The 14,906-nt window shown below is 39.4% G+C and overlaps 1 protein-coding gene across 6 annotated transcripts in view; it reads right to left on the minus strand.

Moving 5' to 3' along the window:
• Positions 1-14,906, minus strand: part of LOC119660607 — a 586,737-nt gene that overhangs the window by 151,360 nt on the left and 420,471 nt on the right. The window contains exon 1 of one of the 6 annotated variants that reach the window (XM_038069300.1): positions 13,388-13,403. The exons of 4 other annotated variants lie outside the window; for them this stretch is intronic. The gene's annotated coding sequence lies outside the window, so the exon portion shown is untranslated. Of the gene's footprint in view, positions 1-3,565; positions 4,090-13,387; positions 13,404-14,906 lie in introns of those variants that run through there. One more of the 6 variants, XM_038069299.1, reaches the window with a different exon arrangement.

Raw genomic sequence — 14,906 nt, forward strand, 5'->3', positions numbered from 1 at the left:
CATAAAGCGATATCGACTGTCGACGCAGTGACTGGCCTGACTCAGGCTGCAATAGAAGACAAATGCTGCACATTGGTAACCCTAGATGTAATAATAATAATAATCGTTGACGCAACGATCTGTATTGAATCAGGGCCTTCAAGTTTGTTCAAGCCCTTCATCTAAAACTGTAACAGTACACTACAGTACAATGTAGGAGGCAATGTGGTCAGCATTGCGCTCATCCTAGATGTAAAGCATGCTTTAATTTCTACAAAATGGAAAAGAAAACCATCGAGAACCTAGCCAAACTACAGGCTCCGAAATACATTGTACATATTGTTGCCGAATTTCTTCGGAGGAGAAAACATTTCCAACCACTTGAGGTATGTCCCTTAACTGTGGTTAATTATCTATGACAGAATATTGACGCTACGCCTACGCAGCTCCAGTTTTCCCAATTGTCTTGGAAAACAAATTAAAATGTAGGAATCCGGGAATGGCGTTTGTCTTAAGTGCATTTTGGACATGCAGTGCTTATCGGACTACATTAGCAGGATTGCTCTCCATAGACATCTGGGGGAACGACGAACGTTTCTACGGCAAAACGTATACAATCGAGGAGTTCAGTAACGACAGCTGGCACTGTGAAAACCTGTCGCTAAATGGCAAAATAAATAGGTCGAGGCACGTACTGGCCGTTGGACGTACTGGACAAATTTGGCCATTCCAATGGGCCATGGGAAATTAAACTACGAACTGACACAAGTGGGCTTGGAAGACATCGTCGATTTGGTCACGACAATTCATCATACTTCCCAAGACGCATTAATATGGCTGAGGATGTGGAGTATGCTATATTTCCTTGCCCAAGGGTTATTGCGTATCGAAAAAGATTGGAGGCTGTCACAGAAAGAGGCTGCATACCTGAAAATATTCTTGGGCTCATGGTAGAGTCAACGGAAGTTCGGAAACAAATCGTAAATATGTTTTGAACTATTCATGAACAGTTTAGGCAGGAAGAATGTTGAAGAAGACAACAAAAGGAGAGAGCCGCAACGAGACGTAGTTAAAAACTGATCTAGTTTCGCGTCGTAATGCCTTCCTGCGGAGAGAGTAGAAAGAGAAAGAGGTTGTTTTATTGAGTGAGGTTCTCACATAAAAAGTTTTGTTTTACACAAAATCTTAACAAGTCGGGAAACCGGAAGCTGAATGCTTCAGGTACGAAAGGTTTTGTGTATTTATTAGTACGTAGCACGTAATATATGCATATACTATATTATGTGAGAATATCCCCTTTCGGATGAGATTGACATTCATAGTCTTGAATTTGCAAAGAAGCGAGAACTTTGACTTTGTTAGTAATAGTGCGATTTCCACCAAACTTGGTGAGATCTATGCCACACCCTATATTTTGTGGTGCTAGCATGAACTTAAGGGGGGTTTTACAGCCAATTACTAAAAATTATAGTAATATACTATTATTAACTTTATTTGTACAGATATCAGTATGGAAGGTATTTCGGAGCCCAGGCACCATATAGTGGAAGCCTCGGGATTTTTTTCAGATTTTTCGGTTGGGCAGTTTCTGAGAATGGCTCCCCGCACTCCCCACCTTTCCCACAAATGTCAAAACTAAGACCGGCTTCGAAAAGTACTAATTGAGACCTTTAATTTAATACCCCACATGAATGACTATATTTGACGTTTACACAAAACCTTAAAAATGATACCCGATATACGGTTGAATTAGTCCCGCAAGTTTCCTTTCTGAAATTAAGCCAACTATTGGATTCATTGTTTTTTCAGATATGTCAATTTCAGGCAACATCATTTTTATAGACAGTCTCGTATCTAAAATTGGATTCGTTCAAAAATAACACTTCACCCAAAGAAGTCACAGGAATCATTACAGGACTGAGTGACGACGTGGTTCATTTGAAAGAACACCAAACTCGAAATTTGACCAAATTTGAGGGAAATAACGAAAGCAAAAATATGTTAAGCGAGCACAAAATCACGTAACACTTCACATAAATCTTTAAATAACCAATTACCATTCAAGTTGGCCATGGGGATCGACAAACATTTCCAACATTGAATTAATAACAAGAGCAGGCTCACTCACAGGAGCTTATTCCCAATTCAGTATCCCAAATCAGTATTCATACAACTTTTACATTCATAGCGTAGGTATCTGAGTTATCTGCTCTCACTTACACTTGATATTATAGATGTTTACAATACTAAGCAAAATTGCCAAATCGGATTTCTTATAATATGCATTGTTGACTCATTCAAAAATCAGGCAGTGCAGACTGCACTCTAGCCTTTGGTCCGAGCTTTAAAGACTTCACAAAATTCGCATTCATTTTAAAGAAGAATCTTTTATTACTGCTGAGGAGATACCATTTCAATTTTGATAAACCTATTCATGTAGCACGTCAACTCTAAGGCAAAAAATTATTTCACCATTCAAGAAATATGCAATGATATTCTGCTACCGTGACCCCAAGAAAATAGACGTGACCTAAACTCAGCATGGGTTTTCCCAAATTTACTACACCTTGCTTGCTTTGAAGGCAACTAAAAATACGTCGCAATTCACACCTATCCATTCAACCTTTTTTGCTTCAGTCGCAAATTGTAGCCATACGTATCCACGCTCAGGTACGTCATTATCTTTTTTCAGAAGCTATTCAATCTAGTAATGCCAGAAGGATATACCTGAGAATACCGTCACCTAAATTGTGCCTGCAAAAACTTACACTTAACTGCAATTCCCTATGAAATTTTAAAAAGAGGATTTGCAGGATTGTAAGTAAAGAAGTTCACGGTATTCAGTAAGGACTATATGTCGTATAGTAACTTAAAAGCTTGTAATCAGATTGTAATGCAATCAAATGTGACCAAATTCATGGGATCATCATAAAATCCCAGGGAAACGCAAACTAAACTAGATACAATCAGTATTGCGGAAGGAAAAGTCAAGGATCAAGCAGACAAGGGTATTGAAAGTCAAAGATGTGGGAGTCCGTTTCAAAGCGATAACGCTTTGAGAGCCCTTGAAACTTAGCTTATTTTAAACATAATTTCCCAAGTAAAGCCATCTTTTAGTTGGTAAACAAAGAAGTAATCAATTTTAGGAAAAAGTCCGCTTGGTGACAATATTGAAGGAAATTATCGATTTCCAATCACCGTCAGGAGCAAGCAAATCAAATCAAAATTCATAGTGGCGCCACTATGCAAACTCTTTTCACAGATTTCGGGACCCAAAGGACTACGACTTGAGCCGAAACAAGCTCAGCCCTTTCATTCAAAACCTCCGTAGACGGAAACCACGTACAAGTAAACAAAGAGGACCTTCAGGGCTACACCCACATTGCGCAAGGTTACTACTCAAGTTGCGGTATGTTGTATGTATATATTGTCTCAGGTCTGCATGCCTCTATCTACATATCTATCGCCACTTCGAGAATGTTTGCTCAATGGGAAAAATGCGTTGTTGTCTGGGAATTTTCATAATTTTCATTTCAAAATATTGTGATCTTAAAGACATTGTTTACAGTTTCAGTGAAGTACTTACAGCCATCTGAATGGAGCAGCCCAGGAGTGCTATAGTATTTCAGTTTCATCAGCAGAGAGTTTACAATTTCACGGCACAATCATCACGTACATCTGCGTGCACACAAATTAACACCATAGCAATATTTAAAATGCGTATTTCCGCACCACACCAAGCTGCCGAATTATCCTATTTCTAAAAATGTTACGTGCTAAACCGCCTGCACGTTATGAAACACCGGAGAGCCAATAACCCTCAGAAGGATCGATAGTGCCACACGTTTTCACAGTATACCTGACGAAATAGCCAGCAAAGACGGCAAGGAAAAGCCAACACAATTTTCTTACAACTTCCAATTCTAAATATGAAATCACAACATTGGGAAAACTCCGCCACACTGCATTCCTCAAGGCTCGTTACGAAATAAATGAGGCGATACACTAAAAATCTTTCTTTGTTACAGACTCTGTTACAATTTTCACAATTTCTTTTTTCTCTGCACAATGACACCACGCGTGAGGAAAAATCACGAATCGTGTTTCAACCGGGGAAAATGAGAGACGCAACTGAAAACCGAAGCCACGCTGAAACGCGGTACCCTGAATATTGTATAAGTGAGCGAAAGAACAGAATCGTTCTCGACATTGGAGCGTCCGTTTGGGAAAATCCAGTGAGGGGTGGTTTCGTATGGGTGGAAAACTTGTGGAAAGCGACAATGTGGAAGGAAGTCGCGTTGCAGAAGTCATTGTGAAAGGAAGAGTATGTACAGGCTGAAAACATAAAAGTGAGTTGCCAGGATGAGAGTACTTTGGGAAAATATGGGACAAATTGAGTGATAGGAAAAACCGGGACACAACGTATGACAAAACTTCTTGTTTGAAAAAGTAGGCAAGGCGAGAATTAGGGTGATAATTTAGAAAGAAAAAAATACACATCCAATCGCAATTTATAAAATCCAATCAATTTCAACATTCCAAGCCCTTAATGGAAAATATGTGTGGTATTGACCAAGAAATAATTTGAAACCTGTTTTCAGACATCTTCACTCCTCATCAGAACGAAACAAAAAATAAACACGAAGATACAGATATGAAGTCGCTTAGAACTGAAAAAAAATTGATGTTGTTACAAGATATTGCGCAATCTACCTGGCTTTGAGGACATGTTAGGTAAGCCAGGTAGGAATTGATAATTGATCCTGAAACCAGCCATAATGTCGACAAGAGATTTGCTTGTTCCCAGTGACACTGGGAATCTTAGTGAAAAAAGAATATTCGCAGAAATAATCCAGGAAACTGACGCTCAACTGATATAGGAAATCAGATGCGGGGGCTGCGGAATATTTTTGGATGCACTAAATTCTTAAGCGAAATATAGCGGCTTAGAAAATTAGAAAACTAATGCCAAACTTACTGTATATTACTAGGCTGTTCAATAAGTTTTGCAATTCGATAGGAGAGGGCATTGCTACTAGCCAAATTTTTTTTGTTACGTTGGTACACTCTTTACATGAACGTATGTGAAGTGTTATTCCAATCTGCCAATTTATTCTTTGTTTACAAGCCATTTAGTATCAATTGGCCCCAGCATTTTTTTACAGTAGAAAAAATCAAATATCGTGCAATGACTGAATTTTTATTTTTGAGAGGTTTAAAAGCAAAGGAAATTTATGAACGGGTCTTGAAAGTGTATAAGGACTCTTCACCTTCGATTAGAACAGTAGAAAGTTGAATTGCTGAATCTATACGTGGTCGTACAAGCCTTGAAAACGATCCACATCAAGGAGATCCAAAAACAGCAACAACATCAGAAATCGTAGAGAAAATCCAGGATATCGTTTTGGAAAATCGTCGAGTGACTGAAAAAACTTTAGTAGAACCCCTTGGCATTTCATTGGGCAGTAGAAGATATTGACTGAAGTTTTGGGTTTCAGAAAGCTGTGTGCACAATGGGTGCTAACAATGGAACAAAAACACATTCCAATGCGATTTTCTCAGCAACATTTCGAGCATTTTCGAAAGGATAAAGTAGATTTTTTGGGTCGATTCACCCAATGATGATGATGATGATGAAAGGAGGAGGGTCTATCACCATGATTCTGAATCAAAACAAAAGGCAAAGAGTGGAGTGAATCTGGTTCTCCGGCTCCGAAATGAGTTCGCGTCCAGCAATCGGCAAACAAGGTGTTACCATCAGTTTTTTGGGATGCGAAAGGAATTTTGTTTGTGCAAATTGATAACATAATAAATTCTGAATACTATTTTAACCTTTTAAACCAGCTGAAGGAAAAAATTGGGGAAAAAGACCGGTTTGCAGAAGAAAAAAATACCTTTTCATCAGGACAGTGCACCGTGTCACAAGAGCATTTTAACAATGGCCAAAATCTCTGAATTCAAGTTCGAATTGTTGGAGCAACTACCGTATTCATCAGATTTGGTTCCTAGCGACTTCCGTCTGTTTCCAGACCTAAAAAATTCATACACGGAAAGCGTTTTTCGTCAAATGATAAAGTCATAACAGCTGTGGAAGCGCATTTTTCAGCCTTTCCAGATTCTGGAACTCATAAATTGGAATCTCGTTGGAACAAGTGTATTGATGTTCACGCAGACTATATAGAATAATAAAGTGTATTTCAAACCATAAAAATGTGTTTTTTCTTATCGAGCCTCGAAACTTATTGAACGACCTGATGTATACCAGTATTTCACTTTTCTATTAATAAATAGATGTTTCCTCCAAGAAATAACATCTTTTTGCTTTCGGGCAATGAAGCGAACTTCATTAATTAGTAAGTAGCTTTCTGGCAATGCAAATGCCCCAAGGTTCGATACTAGGTCCCATCGCATAAGCTAAGGTTCATTTCCATGTATGATATTTGAAAAGCACGTTGAACCCAACGGTCGAGTAGAAAAACTTCGCAAAACTGACTATTTAGTGCAACTGTGCAACCTTACTAAACATTTCAATCCTTGACTATTGACTATTCCTGGGGATCTAAAGTTACTTTATTTGTTCAGCAAGATTTTCCCCGAAATTAGAATTTACCACAACTGCTTATCCTTATCCCCCTGCCTATCCTTATCCCGCCGCGAACATTATTCCGAAAATTGGTTTATTTTATTTTTATCTCCTCATAAATCATCATCATCGCAACAACTGATATCCGGTCCACGTATGCCTTAGTAAGGAACTGTAAATATTCCGGTTTTTCCATGAAGTCCTGTAATTCGATATCTCTAGCACCCAAGCCTTCGCCTTCACTTCATCTGAGGCAGGGTCTACCAAAACTTCTTTCTATACCATAGATGTAATCCCTATAGATTTTCCGGGCTGGATCATCTTCATACGTGAGGATTAGGCGATCCGCCTGCTACCGCATATTGAGCCTGATAGATCTCTGATATGGGTTCCAGAATCGTTCATTCTCCTTTGTGGGTCTCAAAATAGTGCCGTGTACTCCATTAAGGAAGGATGAGTTTCATCTCGCCCAGGAAGTATATGTGAAATATAGCATTATATATTCTGCAAGGGGAGGTAACTTTAGACAAGCTCATTAGTTTAGAACAGGTGTAGTGTCACATTTGTCAAAATTCTAAGCCCATAGTCCAAAACTGCTCAGTAGTGCATCGTTAAACCAAGCATATGAAATGCCTCTATCGTGGGAAATACCCCGCCCCAACAACAACAGTGTCCATTGCTGTAACTGTGTACAACCTAACCTTCTGACTAAATGCTGAAGATGTCAACCCTATAAAGATACGATTACATCAGGATTCAATTCTTAAAAAAAAATAATGGCGAGTATGTCAAATAACAAAATAAAAACAACAACCCCAGATGAGAAACAAAGACAAGCCAGGAAAAATACTAAAATCAAGTGACTGTCACCACCAAACTCACTACAATATTTAGTGGCACTTGGTGGTGTGGTGGAAAAGACCACCTGGCAAGGTAGACCAAGAAAGCCCGTGAATGCATATTGCACAAAGACGCAGGTTTTGATGATAAAGACCATGAAGCAAGTAGCAGAAAATGCCCGCAATCTAGAAAGGATCTAAAAGGAAAGAACAAATTAGGTTAACTCAGATAAACCTTCACCACGATCTTTTGGGCGAATCAATCCCAGAGCTTAATGTGGACGAGGCGATTATTAGGGAACCATCTAGAGGACAACACAACGTGATATGGTTTATCGACAAAAGTGGAAAATGCGGAATTTGGGCGACAGGAAGATATCCATTTGAAGAAACAACTGCAACTGGGTTTATAAGAGCCAAAAGTAACAGTGTTCATATCTACGTTGATACGCTCCGCCAAGCACGACAAGCGTGGAATAAAAACGAACTAATGTTAGACGCAAGTGTACGATTCCCCCTTGTCATCACGAGACACCTTAATGCATGGTCTACCGTGTGGGGAAACAAAGTTGCTGAAAGTTTTTTTTGTTCGTACATTATACTTTCCAAGTAGTTCCGATACTTGTACCTTCCGTGAGGGAAGAAGTAGGTCAACAATAGATAGATATTACCTTTGTGAGCAGTGCGTTGATGAGAGATACTACATGACGAGTTAGCGACCACTATACGCATATCGACCATCAAACTATACTGTTTAGTATACTAGAGAGCAGAAGAATGGAGTATCCGAGAGACACAAAGTCATGTGGGCGAAGCAGTGGACGTTTGGATGTTTGACACGGAAATGTTCGCTGAGGCACTTAAGGGAAGTTCTGCGCCAACATAGTTATTTTCTGTTCACTCTTTGGTGGAGTATATGGCATCCACACAGTCAGATTGTGCTTCAATTTCACTATCCTCACATTTAACGCTGTGCAAGTGACAAGCTCACAGCAGTGAGACAAACACAAGACGAACACAGACACCCATGGATTCGAACCCAGAGGAGCGAGATTAGGAGCTGATGTTCTACCTCATCAGTCATCGCGCCATCAACAGATACACCAAAAGAAAAATCTGAGCAAATTGTCAGAAACCTGAATGCAGCCTATGGTAGCTAAATGCCAATGAGCAGAAATAATGCCCACAGATTACCGAAACCTTGGTGGAGTAACGAAACCACACAACTGCGAGCCGAATGCTTGCGAGCAGGTAGAAATTATCAATACACAAATGATGAGCAGAAAACTGCACAGAGAAAGGCGAGATACAAAGGTGGACAGCGAAAACTACGGAAGGCAATCCGTAAGAACAAACGGAATTCCTTTAAGGAAATGTGAGACGACGCCGACATTATCCCGTGGGGAGGAACCTACAGCGCAATAACGGCTAAGCTGAAAGGAAACAAGCAAATGCACTACTGCGGTCGAAAGAGAGTGTCCCAGGATATTTCGGCTATAATAGAGGATAAGCTTACCATTACCTACGAAAAGTCAGGGGCTAAGCCCCAGGGTTGGACGGAATATCGAACGTGGCTTTGAAGGCGGCGATAAAAGCAATACCAGAGTGGTTCATTTCATTTGCATCTCCCCGATTCGGTGGAAAAAGCAGATGCTGGGGCTGCTACCAGAGAGTGTTTAGCCATCGTCGTATCACCTCATTTGTCTACTAGACAGTATGAAAAAGCTGTTGGAGCGCATTATATGGAACAAGCAGCCAATTGTAGAGGAACAGTACGGTTTTAGCACTGACCGATTAGCAATGGACACTATCACCGCAGTGGTCAGTCTGGCTGAGGAAGGTAGATGTAAAAAAAATAGTGTGTTATCATCACCGTCGATGTGAGGAATGCTTTCAATTCAGCAAAATGGCAACATATTATAAAATCCCTAAACAAATTGAATATACCCACGTATATTCAGCTAATCATCAAGGACAATTTCGTGGATAGAAAGCTCCTCTAACATATGACACCGACGAAGGCCCACTTAAATATTTGGTAACCAGCGGGGTGCTTCAAGGATCGGTGCTGGACCCATTATTTTGGAACATTGAGTATGACCATGTGCTACGCATCAAACTCCTCCGTCAACATCATAATTGTGATAATAAACAAACATCTTGTTGCCTGGGAATGTAAGACATCGGCCAGGCTGATCAAGGAAGGCTGGTACCACAAAGATTAGAGTTGGTGGAATACATGAAGACTGTATGTACTAGTCCTAAGGTTTCGTCCGGAATAGCATGTGATAGAATTCAAGCCGTTCAGAAAATATCTCAGTATTATACTGGACCATTGAGAAAGCGATTTGGCAACCAGCGACATGCAAGCGGAAGAAACAAAAAAATAAAGGTAACTGAGGAAATGGACAGGACCTGATGACATTACAACTGAGTTCTAACATTTAGCATTTCAACTTAATTAATTCTTCAGGAAGACAAAATAGCACAATGATAAGACAGCTTGTGAAACGTTCAAAGGGCCATTCAAATTCAATAATATAAAAATTTCGGACCATTTCTTTGTCAAGCGCCTGGAACAATCGATGCAATACCATCACTCAAAGTGGATCTGTCAAAAACTAGGCGATTCTCATCATTTGTAGGCTTATAGAGGAGTATTACTTTTTCAACCCTCCTTTTTAAGGTTTTGTGTAAACACAAAACCTTATTAAAATCGGTTTACTGTCTGTCTGTCTGTCTGTCTGTCTGTCCGTCTGTCTGTCTGTCTGTCTGTCTGTCTGTCTGTCTGTCTGTCCGTCACACGCATTTTTCTCGGAGACGGTTGCAGCGATTGACACCAAATTTGGTGGAAAGCTGGGAACTGTGAACGCTCTCGCATACAGTGAATTACATCCTTTTACAACGAATTTAAGGGGGGGTCCCCATACATGCAAAAGGGGGGTGTAAATTTTTTTTTCATCAAATATAGTCATGTGGGGTATCAAATTAAAGGTCTCAGTCAGTACTTTTTGAAGCTGGTCTTAGTTTTTACATTTATTGGAAGGGTGGGGAGTGCGGGTGGTTGAAAGTGACCATTCCTTTACGGGGGCCATTCTCAGAAACTACCCAACCGAAAAATCTGAAAAAAATCAGGAGGCTGCCACTATATGGTGCCTGGGCTCCGAAATACCTTCCACACTGATATCTGCATAAATAAAGTTAATAATAGTATATTACTATAATTTTTAGTAATTCGCTGCAGAACCCCCCTTAAATTCATAACATAACATAGAGCATGATCTTACCAAGTTTGGTGGAAATCGCACTATTACTAACAAAGTTATAATACGTCAAAGTTGTCGCTTCTTCGCAAATTCAAGACTATAAATGTCAATATCATCCGAAAGTGGATATTCCCACATAATATATGCATATATTACGTGCTACGTACTAAGAAATACACAAAACCTTTCGTACCTGAAGCGTCCAGCTTCCGGTTTCCCGACTTGTTTCGATCTAAAGGAGCTATTTGACTGCGTGTCACATAAAACTCATCTGGTGTACACTACGATAACAGCTAATGCTAGAGGAATCATCCGCTGATTTGAAGTGCTTTCCCGCACTCCAAAATGTGGTAGCTATGTTCAAATCAGCCCCGCGTCTCTGTCGATCCTCATTAAGGAAGCGATTTTTCATAGCGCTGTATGCAGATGCTACATGCTTACCTCGCCCCTAACTAGACGATCGCCTAAAGACGATCCTGATTGGCCGGAGTCGACTTAGAGGAGAGAGCTATGTCAAACACCCAAAAATCTGTCGAAGTTGACCATGAAGGTCTGCCCGCAAATATTAATCCACCACTGAAAAGTTCCGTTCTACTACAAAACCTTATTAAAATGGATTCAATGTCTGTTCGTCTGTCTGTCACATCCGATTTATTCGGGCTCGATTAGTGCATTTCGAAACTTATTTTCAATGTTGGGTTAAACACAGGGGAATGAGGACACAAAATGTGTGCCCCAAAAACTGAAACAGGTCCCGTTCTCCATATTCAACCCAAAAATTTAAAAAAGAAACACAGCGACCTATACGAGATCTAGGCCCATTAAATTACTAACAGAAATATAGAAGGTCAAACTTTTGCGTTTCACATAAAGTTATTGCGCTCTAAAAAGTGTATGATGTCATCTCCATATAAAGTGAATTTGTATGAACGGCGGGCTCCATTGGGACATTACCAGTTTTCCTTTCTTAATTTTTTTTAGTTATTTGTACATATATCGGTACTAATTACTGGAAGTAGGCATGAGTATGTATATGTATGCGCTAATGAAGTTCGCGGATAGAGGTGGACATGTATGTACTTAAGTACCACCAAATATATGAAAGAATATTTAGCATTCTTATCTATAGAGGAATGGAAAAACGTGCATAGGGAGTTCCTGACTTCTGGTGAACACAAAACCTTTATACCCGAAGCGCCGAGCTTCTGGTATTCCGACTTATTTTGTTCTATTTCCAGTCTTAGCTCGGCAGTTTTCCTCCGAAAGGTTCGCGCGATATCTGCTGTGTTTTCGTTGTTTCTCAGGCTTCGGTGCAGACCCACGCATCTGTTTAATGGCACGTGAAGTTTCGAACAATGCAACCTGAGGGACTGAAATGTTCAAAGGACCCCCCCCCCCCCCCCCCCCAAATTTCCAAACTCCACCTGGACGAGGCTTGAGACTGCGAGAAGTAGAGAGGCCGATCTAGGCAAGCCGGCTCCACTACTGGAGGGGACGAGACTGAAAAAGAACGGAAGAAAGCTTATGTTCTACTAAGTTTTAACAGACTTTTCTTTAAAATAAGATTTTAAGACATTTCACATAGATAGATGGGTTTCCGTTAATATTTGGTTGCCTCCCCTTATAATAGTTGATATGGAGTGAACATTTTTTGAACTTTTAGAACTCCACCTGGCAACACAATATTCTCATTAGATCCCACCGCACATGGTATCTCTTATGCATAGTTCACATAATAGTCCGCTACTTTCGAAGCTTCCCTTTGCATTTCTGATTGTTCATTTCCCTGAACAATTGGTATTTCAATTGTAACCCATGACAATCATACATCGTAGTAAAGAAAATTCCAATTCATTCAAACTATTTCCCATTAGAGAGTCGGGGAAAATGGTCCCACATCACACGCCCATGTTTGAATTCCTAGTATTTTACGAGACGCTACATTTCAGTTATATAATCACGTAACAACATGCGGAATGAAAGTGAAAGGACAATTTTCACTTTCGATCCAGTACAACATGTTGCCAAGGGGGAAATCATGAAATCCTTCAAAGCAAATAAGAAATGTGTTTATGCTACGCAGTGACCCAAAAATCCATGGGGAAAAATGGAGGGAAAATTATTTGCGCAGACTCGATGGCCGTGGAGGCATCTTATTCAAGAACGTATAAGAGAAAAATGAGGAAATGAGGGCGCAAATGATATCAATAAGGATTATGTTTCCTCGAGGACAGTATAAGAGTCAAAACATTCTTATGGACTCATTTTTTTTTTGTTTTTAATATTTTGATTACACAACACTCGTGAAAACATTCCAGCCCGCACGTTCCTGCAAAAATTCTCGAGTTATTCTATATATCCGATAAGTGCTCTCTGGTTTTCTACTACTGCTCCACTAAAGGAAGATGAAGGATATGCCTCGTGTAGGCAGGCGGAAGGGTACTCTTGAACAGGAAAAAAAGGTCTGATACAAGATATCCATATTTAGAAGGCAGGACTTCGGATATCAGGGTCACGGGAGAATTCTCAAGCGGCAATATTTCAGAAGCGCAAATAAAAATAAGGAACTGGAACATGAAAGGTAGGACCGGAGGGAGCCAATTGTATTAAAGGAAAAATATGGATTAGTTATTTTATGGCAGAAAAAATGTATCTATTCAGCCTATCACTTATCTAGATAGATGCTGACATTTAAGAAAAAGGTTTTAAGATCGACTTACAGACGTGAGAGGAAGTATAGACAACTAATTCGTACAAACCACTTGACATGTAACTAAAGAGATGAAAAACTAATTTTACGCGTTTTTAAAGCACTTTAACCTTAAACCTTAATTCCTTATCTAACACTCTCTACACTCTTCACATCTCAATCGTCACTGACTTCTTAAATATGCTGTCATTTTCTCGCTAATGTAATCGTGTTACTCGTTGAAATCAGATGACGAAAAAAATCCAATGACCTTGGCGTCACAAACGCCCTTCTCAAGCAAACACAATAAAATTACCATAAGATGATATTAGTAATACATTGAGGTGCAAAGTTCTTTATTTTATTGATTCATTTTCATTTTTCCAGTCGACAAACAAAATAGATAATTAATATGCATTAATTTTCCAATTAAATTGCACCTCAATATGCATACTCTACGTGCAAATGGACACACCCCTTACTTGATATTCATCAATATGGTTACCAGACAAGTGTAAATGTAGGTATATGAGTACGAAGTTGTTCTCTTCCATTTGAAACTGGACCTTGGAATGGCTCGTAAAAGTGTCATATTATAGACGGTGTCAAGTTAGGATACCATCTTGATGACTAAGAAAATAATTGAACAGTGTAGGGACCGTGGGCAGCTAAATACTACGTCTGAGTACTTGAGGAAATCGGGAGTTAACATTTGGTAAAAGAGGGCAGAGCCCAACCTGTTTGTAGTGTTTTGACGACGCTAAATGAAATTAAAATTGAAACTGAACAGACTTTCGGGCTCGGCTTTACTAGGTCCAAGGAAGAAGGCTCTCTACCTGATTCTCTCTTCGCTAATAACCTTAGTAGTCACCCCTCTCCCAGCACAACTTTATAAAAAAATTATTTGTAAATTTACATTATATTCGTTTATGAAAAAGGCACGAATGAATTTTCACATTTGATGACGCTCCGTTTGTTTTTATTGAAGAATTTGTGTTATCGTCAATACTTTCAAGGAAACGTGACTGGAGGCTTATAGGGTTTTGTAAACATAAAGCCTGCATAGGAACTCAACAACAAATCAATTTTCCAGCTTGTTATTGTTTGTTTTTGTACAGCAAAAGGAATTTATTAGTGGGTCATAAACTGAAACTTGATAAGAGTATGACCGCATAGTTGAATGCGATGAGAATCAACAGAGGTCGTTTGAATATTCATCAATGATCTTGGAAAATGAAAACAAAATGGAAAAATAAAACTTCATCGCAAGTTCATTATTTTATTAGTGATTACGTGGTAGCTTTCGCATTTTGATAGACTATTTTCTTTGAATTATTGATTTATCAAGCGAAGGGTAGACTATGAACTTTGCTTGGGAAAAATTACACAATTTGACAGGGAATTATATTACTATTGCTCTGTCTATATTTGAGAGACTTGAGAAGAGTCAGAGAAGTCAGGCGCCATGAATATTTTTAAGTTGAAATTTTAAAATTATAACAGAGCTGAAGATTGTTAATAGAAAGGCAAAACTGCAAGCCTGATCCGAT

This window comes from Hermetia illucens, chromosome 6 (genome assembly GCF_905115235.1).
Source record: "Hermetia illucens chromosome 6, iHerIll2.2.curated.20191125, whole genome shotgun sequence".
Lineage (NCBI taxonomy): Eukaryota > Metazoa > Arthropoda > Insecta > Diptera > Stratiomyidae > Hermetia > Hermetia illucens.